Below are 10,508 nucleotides of genomic sequence, written 5' to 3' on the forward strand. Positions count from 1 at the left end.
GTGGGTGCCTTACTAGCGTCTTAACTGCTAAGCCAACTAACTATCCCTCGATTAAAAAAAAAAAAAGATTTACTGATTTATTTATTCAAAAGGCAAAGTGACAGAGAAACAGAGAGAGAGAGAGAGAGAGAGAAACAGAGATCTTATACCCATTGGTTCACTCCCCAAATACCCACATCGGCCAGGAATGGACCAGGTCAAAGCAAGGAGCCAGGAATTCCACCCAAGTCTCCCAGGAGCATTTATCAGGGAGTTGGATCAGAAGCAGAGTAACCAGGACTTGAAGCTATACTCCAACATGGGATGCCAGGATTGCAAGCAGTGGCTTAACCCACTGAGCCACAACAAAGGACCCTAAAACAAATTTTTTTTTATTTACATGTTACTAAGATAAAGAAAACTCTTGCTTCAATCACTCAATATTTTTTGAATGTCTGGTAAGTGTCGGCCAATGTGCTGAGTTTAGGGATATTCAGTCCATTGAGAAATCCATACATTGATTTTCTTACTCATTGAATAAATTGTTATTGAATGTCTGGCACATACTAAATACTAGAAACACTATGGTAATGAACCAGCATTGTGGTGTGGCAGGTAAGGCCACGGCTGGCAACACCCACATCCCTTATCTGAGCGCTGGTTCAAGTTGGATGCTCTGCTTCCAGTACGCTAATGCACCTGGGAAAGCAATGGAGGGTGACCCAAGTACTTAAGTCCCTGCCACCCATGTGGGAGACACGTATGGAGTCCCTGGCTCCTGGCTTCAGCCTTGTACAATCCCAACCACTGATGCCATTTGGGGAGTGAACCAGCAGATGAAAGATCTCTCTGTCTCTCCCCCTCTCTGTTTCTCCCTCTGTCACTCTGCTTTTGAAATATATATATTTTTTAAAACATTGCTTTATTTATTTGAAAGACAGAGTTACAGAGAGAGAGGTCTTCCATCTGCTGATTCACTCCTCAGATGGCCGCAAGGGCCGGAGCTGCGCCAATCCGAAGCCAGGAGCCAGGAGCCTCTTCCAGGTCTCCCGTGTGGGTGCAAGGGCCCAAGGACTTGGACCATCCTCCACTGCTTTCCCAGGCCATAGTAGAGAGCTGGATCGGAAGTAAAGTAGCCGGGACTAGAACCGGCGCCCATATGGGATGCCGGTGCTTCAGGCCAGAGCTTTAACCCGCTGCACCACAGCACTGGCTCTGGTAGTTAATAGATTTATCATGCATGAGAAATAATATACATCCAACACGTTGCTGCTTTCATATTGTTGCTTAGGATGAGGCTGTGTGACAAGTGATTCAGTTGACAAATAGTAAATATATTAGGTTACGCTTGGTGCTGGAACAACCACTTATATGACTGATCAGTCATTCAACAACCAACAGGAGTGACTGAGGCCAACAGACTGCTATTGGAAGGCTGTACACAGGGAACTAATCCGCCAATTTTTATGAGTCGGAAAGAACACTGCTTGTGGAGAAGGGATTAGGGTGGAGTCTTAATTTTCTGCTGCTACAACAGAATACCTGAGACTGGGTAACTTACCAAAAAAAAAAAAAAGAGAGAGAGAGAGAGGGCTGGCGCTGTGGCTAGTAGGTAAAGCTGCCTCCTGCAGTGCCAGCATTCCATATGGGTGTCTGTTTGAGTCCCTGCTGCTTCACTTCCGATCCAACTCCCTGCTGATGTGCCTGGGAAAGCAGTGGAGGATGGCCCAAATCCTTGGGCCCCTGTACCTGTGTGGGAGACCCGGAAGAAACTCCTGGCTCCTGGCTTCAGATCGGCCCAACTCTGGCCACTGTGGCCATTTGAGGAGTGAACCAGCAGATGGAAGACCTTTCTCTCTCTCTCTCTGCCTCTACCTCTCTGTAACTCTGCCTTTCAAAAAATAAAATAAATCTTAAAAATAAAAGATAAGAGGATATTTGGTCATCATTCTGGAGCCTGGGAAGGCCCGATATGGTGTCAATATCTGACAAAGGCCTTCATGTTTCATCATTGCTCGGCTGAAGGAGGAAGGGTAAGACAAGCAAGACCAAGAGAGCAAGAGAGGGCTGAGCTTGCTTTTATAACAAAGCCACTCTTGTAATAACTGCCCCATGTCTATGATGACAGCTTTAATCTGGTCATGGTTAGCCCTCATGATGTAATTGCCTCTTCTTGGGCCCCACCTACCAACAATTTTGCATTAGGGATTAATTTTCCAATACATGAGCTTTAGGGAGTACAGCAGGTGGTGGTTGCCAAACTTCTGGTTAGGTTGCATCAGTGGATTCTGAAATCAAATTTACAGTGGTACAGGCAAGCATCTGGTGTTAGTGACTGACTCGGCTTGGGGCACCCAAATCCCATATATGAGTGCCTGAGTTTGAGTTCTGGCTCTGCTCCTGATCCCACGATCCCAGCTTCCTGCCTGATATACACTCCCCAAAACAGCAGGTGATGGATCAAGTAGTCAGGTCCCTGCCACCTACATGGGAGACCTGGATAGAGTTCCTGGCTCCTGGCTTCAGCCTGGCCCAGCCTCAGCTGTTGTAGCCATTTGTAGAGTAAACCAGCAGATGGTTTACTCTGTTGCCTGTCTCTGTCATTCAGCCCCCCAAATAAATAAAATTAATAAAATGTATTAATTAATTTATTAATTTTATTTAAATGAGAGGCAGAGTGACAGAGAAGAAAGGAAAGACAGAATGAAAAAAGAGTCTTCCGTCTACTGCTTCACTCCCCAGATGGCCACAACAGCCCAGGACTGGGCCTGGCTGAAGCCAGGAGCCAGGAACTCCATCCAGATCTCCCATGTGAGTGGCAGGGGCTCAAGCACTTGAGTCATCTCCCACTGCCCTTTCAGGCACTTTAGCAGGGAGCTGATAGGAGATTCAAACATGGGATACCATTGTCTCAGGTGTCAGATTAACCCACTGTACCACAATGGCAGCCCCAATAAAAAATTTTTTTTAAGATTTATTTATAGCCAGCGCCGTGGCTCAATAGGCTAATCCTCTGCCTGTGGCGCCGGCACATCGGGGTCTAGTCCCGGTCGGGGCACCAGATTCTGTCCCGGTTGCCCCTCTTCCAGGCCAGCTCTCTGCTATGGCCCGGGACTGCAGTGGAGGATGGCCCAAGTCCTTGGGCCCTGCACTCCATGGGAGACCAGGAGAAGCACCTGGCTCCTGCCATCGGATCAGCGCGGTGCACTGGCCACAGAGTGCCGGCCACAGCGGCCATTGGAGGGTGAACCAACGGCAAAAGGATGACCTTTCTCTCTGTCTCTCTCTCTCACTGTCCACTCTTCCTGTCCAATAAATAAATAAATAAATAAATAAAAAGATGTATTTGAAAGGCAGGGTTACCACTCCAATGTGGTATGTGGACATCTTGACCAGTGTCTTAGCTGCTAACCCAAATGCCTGCCCCAACAATTCCTTTCATTTGACATATTTGTGTATGTGATGCACGCATCATGTGTGTTTAGTGATCCAAGTGCAAAAGGTTTTTCTTACTGTGGATCAAGGTCAATGATGTTTAAGAGTCACTGGAGATAGACCAGTTAGAAGACTATTGTGGGACTTGGTTCATTCAACTACATTTTACTTAGTAAAAGTATTTAGGTGCTGCTCTAAGTACTGAAGACACAGTGATAAGCATGATAGATAATATACCAAAGGCTACATACTGAGAAGAGTTTACAGCAACCAAGCAGTCAAATGAATTCATAGGAAAATTTTAAAAGACAACAAGTTCTTAAAATCAATAATACAAAGGCCGACGCCGCAGCTCACTAGGCTAATCCTCCGCCTTGCGGCGCTGGCACACCAGGTTCTAGTCCCGGTCAGGGTGCCGGATTCTGTCCCTGTTACCCCTCTTCCAGGCCAGCTCTCTGCTGTGGCCAGGGAGTGCAGTGGAGGATGGCCCAAGTGCTTGGGCCCTGCACCCCATGGGAGACCAGGAGAAGCACCTGGCTCCTGCAATCGGATCAGCGTGGTGCGCCAGCCGCAGCGCGCCAGCCGCAGTGGCCATTGGAGGGTGAACCAACGGCAAAGGAAGACCTTTCTCTCTGTCTCTCTCTCTCTCACTATCCACCCTGCCTGTCCAAAAAAAAAAATCAATAACACAAGAGAGAAATGAGGGGGCTGGCACTGTGGCATAGCAGGTTAAGCTACTGCCTGCAAAGCCAGCATCTCATATAGGCACCAGTTCATGTCCAAGCTGCTCCATTTCTGATCCAGCTCTCTGCTAATGGCCTGGGAAAAGCAGAAGAAGATGGCCCAAGTCTTCAGGCCCCTGCCACCCATGTGGAAGACCTGGATGAAGCTTGGCTCCTGTTACAGTCCTCTGAGTAGTGAACCAGTAGATGGAAGTGCTCTCTCTCTTTCTCTCTCTCTCACTTTGACTTTCAAAATAAATAAATAAATATTTAAATATTTAAAAAGAGAGAAAGAGAGACAGAAATAGGGTTTTACATGGATTGTCTTCTCCCTACTGTATCCCAAGCTCTAAGAATAGAAAGGGTACCCAGAAGAGTCACTGCCCAATAATTACAAATGATGCTGTTGACTTGACCTAGGTAGTAACAACAGAAATTAGGAGAAGCAGATGGGCTCAAGGTCTATTTAAGAGGTAAAATAAACAGAACTTATAAGAAAGATAGATTTGAGGACGGAGATAAAGAAAAGAATTTCTCTACTTCCTGTTCTAAACACAGTAACCAGAGTGATCATGAGATTTCTCCATTCCAAATCCTCCCACAGCGCCCTTTCTTACTCCGAGTAAAACTCAAAATCTGGCCGGCGCCGTGGCTCAACAGGCTAATCCTCCGCCTTGCGGCGCCGGCACACCGGGTTCTAGTCCCGGTCGGGGCACCGATCCTGTCCCGGTTGCCCCTCTTCCAGGCCAGCTCTCTGCTGTGGCCAGGGAGTGCAGTGGAGGATAGCCCAAGTGTTTGGGCTCTGCACCCCATGGGAGACCAGGAGAAGCACCTGGCTCCTGCCATCGGAACAGCGCGGTGCGCCGGCCGCAGCGCGCTACCGCGGCGGCCATTGGAGGGTGAACCAACGGCAAAAGGAAGACCTTTCTCTCTGTCTCTCTCTCTCACTGTCCACTCTGCCTGTCAAAAATAAAAAAAAAAAAAAAAAAAAAAAAAACTCAAAATCTACAAAAATCCTGCCACCCATATGGGAGACCTGAAAGAAGTTACTGACTCCAGGCTTTGGCCTGGTCCAGACCTGGCTGTTGTGGCCACTTCGGGAATAAATAAATGAATGGAAGGTCATTCTCTCTCTCTCTCTCTCTCTCTCTCTCTCTGCCCCCTTTCTCTGTTCTGCCTTTCAAATAAATAAATCTCAAAAGAAAAAAGCAATGTGGGTGTAGATGATCTGGGCTTGGGTGCCTCACTGACAAAATCTCCCTGTCTCTCTCTGTTCCAGCCACACCTTATGTTCCTCAAACCCTCACTTAAGCTTCTGCTCAGGGTTTTTACAATTGTCCTTTCTCCTTGAAATGCTCTTCTCCCAAATATTCGTGTGGCACAGTCCTTACTTCCCCCTGTCTTTTTTTTTTTTTAAATGTACTTATTTATTTTCTTGTTATTTGAAAGGCAGAGAAACAGAGACAGAGATCTTCCATCCACTGGTACACTCAGTCAAGGCTGGGCCACCTTGCAGCCAGGAATCTGGAACTCAATCGGAATCTCTCACATGGGTGGTAAGGACCCAATCACTTGAGCCATCATTTGCTGCCTCCCAGGGTACATGGGTACATATTAGCAGGAAGCTGGAATCAGAAGTGGAGCTGGGACTCTAACCCAGTCACTTCAGTGTGGGATGCGAGTGTCCCTAGTGGCCTCATAACCACTGTACCAAATGCTTGCCTCAAGTGTCTTGTCAGGGAAGTCTGTTCCCCCCTCCTCATCCATGCTACAACCCTCACTCCATGTCACTCACTCCTTTGCTTGCTTGATTTTTCCCCCCAGCGCTTGCTGTGATATATATGTTCATGGTACACTAGTAGGCTGTACACTTTCCTATCTTTATTGTCTCTCTCCCCATAGGAGAGTGCAAATTCCCCTATTGTCCAGAGCACTGTTTAGCATATTGTAAATTCTTAATATATAGTTGTTGAATAAGCCAACAAAGAGATAAAAACATGACTCCTAGGTGTTTAGCTTCAGCAACTGGGTGAAGGTGGCTCACCCAGGCAGGAAGCACAGGAGAGAAGGTGTGATGGGAAGTGCCAAGTCCTCTTTGGGATGTGCTGAGTCTTAGTATCTTGTGACACCAGCACACGGGTGGTACTACCCTTTAGGCAGCTCAATCTATGGATCTGGTGTTCAAAAGAGCCGAGATAGAAATCTGGGGAGTCACTGGCATCTATAGATGGCATTGAATGAGTGAGACTGACAACTAGACAGGCTGCAGTCCAGGTCCTAGCCTTCAACCCTGGCCCAGTGCTGGCTATGGAAGGCATCTGGGGAGTGAACCTACAGAAGAGAACTTACTCTCTTTCTCTTTCTGCCTCTCAAATAAATAAACACATGAAGCTTTAAAAACATTTTTTTTTTTTTTAGTTAGAGTATATCTCTTTGGAGACAAAGAGAAGAACCTTGAGCAATTGCTGGAGGTAAGAGACAGCCAAATCAGAGGAGCCCATGAAGGAAGAGAGAAAAAGGGGCCAACGTTAGGAGACTCAGGGCTTGAGGCCAGCTTTGTGGCACAGCAGATTAAGCTGCCACTTGCAATGGATGCTGGCATCTAATTTGAGCACAGGTCCCTGCCACATATGTGGGAGACCCAGAAGACGATCCTGGCTCCTCGCTTCGGCCTAGCCCAGCCCTGGCTGTTGTGGCCATTTGGGAAGTGAACCAGCAGATGGAAGCTTTCTTTTTCTGTATCTCTGCCTTCCAAATAAATAGATCTTAAAAATAAAAACAAAAACTTAGCCTGACCCAAGAGACACAGGACTTCTAGAAGTCCAAGGAAAATTGACTTTTTTCCTTTTTAACTATTTATTTATTTATTTCAAAGGCAGAGTTACAGAGAGAGAGAGAATCTTCCACCCACTGGTTCACTCCTCAAATGACCACAACTACCAAGTCTGAGCCAGATGGAATCCAGGAGCCTGGAACTCCATCTGGGTCTCCCAAGTGGGTGCAGGGGCCCAAACACTTGGGCCACCTTCTGCTGCTTTTCCAGGCACATTAGCACGTGAGCTGGATCAGAAGTGGAGCAGCTAGGACTCAAATTGGCATTCATATGTGATGCCAGTGTTGCAGGTGGTGGCTTAACCCACTGTGTCACCATGCTGGCCCCAGAAAGTTTTTTTTTTTTTTTTTTAAAGGAAGCTCTATTAGTTTCTTGCAGAAAAAAAATTACCTCCGAACTTAGTGGCTTAACACAGATCACAACTGTAGTGTCCCTGTCTGCTCCAGCACATGGGCTCTCTGCGCTCTCGGAGAGAACGGCTCCAATCTCACATGGCCAGCGTGTCCCTCACTGGTCGGTTCTCTGACTTCAGCTCACAGACTTTAACACCAGCTGAGGACCTCAGTTTGTGGCGCCAAATGAGTCCCAGCTGCTCCACTTCTGATCCAGCTCCCTGCTAATGAGCCTGGGAAAAGCAGCAGAAAATGGTGCAAATACTTGGGCCCCTGCCATCCGCGGGGGAGACCGAGATGAAGCTCCTGGCTCCTGGTTTCATCCATTTGGCTGCGGGAAGGGGTGCGGGGAGGAACCAGCAGAAGATCTGTCTCTCTCTCTCTGTAACTGAGTTTCAAATAAATCAACCTTAAAAAAAAAAAAAAAAAAAAAACCAGCTGATACCTACAATTCAATTCAATTCTGACACTATTTCACCTGGAATTATGATCACACAGACCCCATAGGGTAAGGGGTCAAGGCCACAAAACTGCCCTCTTCGTACAACCCCAGGTCAGGCTCTCATGGGGCTTCCCACCACCCCCTTCTCAGGCGCGATCATTTGCTAGAGTGGCGCCCCGGGTTTCAGGGGAACACCTGCCCTCACATTTCCCAGTTTATTATGAAGGAAAAGACAGGCCAGGCCTGGAAGAGCCCTGCCCGAGCACAGCGGCTTCTGTGTTCCTAAGGCCTCCCAGAAACTCCTCAGCTCTGGTTGCGCAGGGGACTTGGGACAGCTTCATTTCTGGCCCCTTTCAAGAGGCAGGTGGGCAGGGCTGAAAGGTCCATCCTATCAGTCAGATGTTTTTTATGGTGACCAGCCCAAGCCTGAGGTTATCTAGGGGCAAATTACCGGATTAGCATATACTCAGGTGTGATCAAACAGGGTCCATTACTCTGGAATTCCAAGGGTTTCAGGAGCTCTGTGTCAGGCACCAGGGGCACAGGCCAAGCGCGATTCTTCTACCACACATCATTTCTGTAGGCAAGGAAGGCGTGTGCTCCTTAGCTGGTCCTCTGCTTCAGGGTTTTTCACCAGGCCATCATCGAGGTGTTGGCCAAAGCCATGGTCTCAGCTCTAGGCTTCCCTGGGAAGTGATCTTCCAAACTGAGGGCAAGCTGTTCCAACCCTTGTTGGCAGGATCCAGTTTTCAAAGACATGGGGACATAGGCCTTGCAAGATGAATCAGAAGAACACAAGCACGTCTTTGGCAAGCTGATCTCAGCAGCGCTGCCATCTCGTCTCACTTTTGTCTCCTTCTGTGTGTTAGGAGCATGGTGCCACAGTGCCAGGTCCAACCACACAAGGGCAGATGAGCACAAAAGGGCGTGAACAGCGGGAGGCCCAGTTTCCAAACAGCTTCCAACACACGTGTCAGCAGTGCTGAAAGTCATAGAGTGAAATGCATTACAACTTATCAACATGTAAAAAGGGTGGGCGTTTAGCACAGTGGTTAAGACTCCGTTTGCAAGGTGGGTGCTGGGGCGTAGTTAATTTGTACCACTTGAGCCACTCGTGTCCCATGTGGGAGTGCATGTTCAAATACCAGCTCCTCATCTTCCAATCCTGCTAATGTGGCTGGGAGGCAGCAGATGATGGCCCAAGTGCTTGGGCCCTGGCACTCAAGTGGGAGACCCGAATGGAATTCTGGGCTCCTGGCTCAGCCCTGGCTGTTGTGGGCACTTGGGGAGTGAACCAGCAAATGGAAGATCTGTGTGTGTGTGTTTGTGTGTGTGTGTGTGTAAAATAAAGAGAGGGAGCTAAAACAGAGACGAGGCACTTGGACAGCTTTGTAAGGCAGGTGAAAATCTGTAGTGAGTTCAAGAGAAGGATGACAAGGGCTTACACAACTGCTAGGGAGCTGACACACAAAGAAACTTGAGGACAAGACATAGATCAAGGTTGGGTGAAGAACAAGATAAGCAAAGCCAAAGTACATACTCAAGAGGGAGTGCAGGCACACTCTAGGGTGAGCCACAGACCGCGAAGGTCAGGGGCACCCCTTTACAGAATAAAGGCGTAGCGGGTGATGCGGTGGGCAGTTTTCCAGGAAAATGCAAGGATTTCCAGAAATTTGGTGACTTCCCAATTTCTAGCCTTTTTAGGAAGTCTCAAAAGTGTCATGGTAATGGTGTATCAGGGGAGTAAGAGTGTCAGTCATGGTCATTTTATTACAGCAGTATTATAATGGGCCTAGGTCATCACTGGGATACAGCAGCCATGTCGAATATTTTTGGGCAGCTCGGGTTCTGGGCAGCCGCTTTGCTACAATAGCAATTGCCACCCATGGGAGGAGTTTGAGAGGCAGTACTGGGGGAAAGGGTGTGGACAGTTCTTCCAGCTTTTTCCTGATCCCTGTCTCTTCCTCTATAACATAACTACCACTTATGAAGCCGTTCCTTGGCCAGGCTCATTGTGTTAAGTGCTTTACCTATACAATCTCATTTAATACAACTATCCAAAGCAAAATGTCAGTCACTATCCTACAGATAAAGAAATAGGCCAAAGAAAACTAAGCAACTTATCTAAGGTCACATAGTAAATATGAGGGGTGGAATTTGAAACACATCGTAGGCTACTGGGCCTCAAAGTGGAGTGCACAACCAGCAGCAGCAGCCTCACACAGGAACTTGACCTTGACAGAAAAGCAAATCATCAGGGTCCACCCAAGACCTAGTGAATCAGAAACTCCAGGGGTGGGGCCTGGGGATTTGTTTTCAGCCTGCTGAGGCCCTGCGCATAGTGATAATGCCTCTCAGGGCCCCATCAAGGGCTGGTGTGATAAAGGCAGGAGCAGAGGACAAAGAGTTAGCTAGGAAGTTCAGGGAAAGTAACGGAGTGGACACCCAGAGCAACTTCCAGCTTTCTAGCTCAGGTGACTTATAGATAACTCAGAATGGTGATGGGCTTAGTTTTGGACAAGCTGATTCTGAAGTTCTCACAGGCAAACCAGCAGAGCTCTCCATTAAGCCAGCAAACCCATACATCAGATTCTACACAGGGACAGGTCTGCCCCTGGCACTCACAGGGCCTGGGGCGAGGTACAAAGACCTACATGTCAGAGACCTGGATGCTGAAAAGTTGTAAATCAAATTAGCTTATTCTT

Source organism: Lepus europaeus, chromosome 2, assembly GCF_033115175.1.
Source record: "Lepus europaeus isolate LE1 chromosome 2, mLepTim1.pri, whole genome shotgun sequence".
In the NCBI taxonomy this organism is placed as follows: Eukaryota; Metazoa; Chordata; class Mammalia; order Lagomorpha; family Leporidae; genus Lepus; species Lepus europaeus.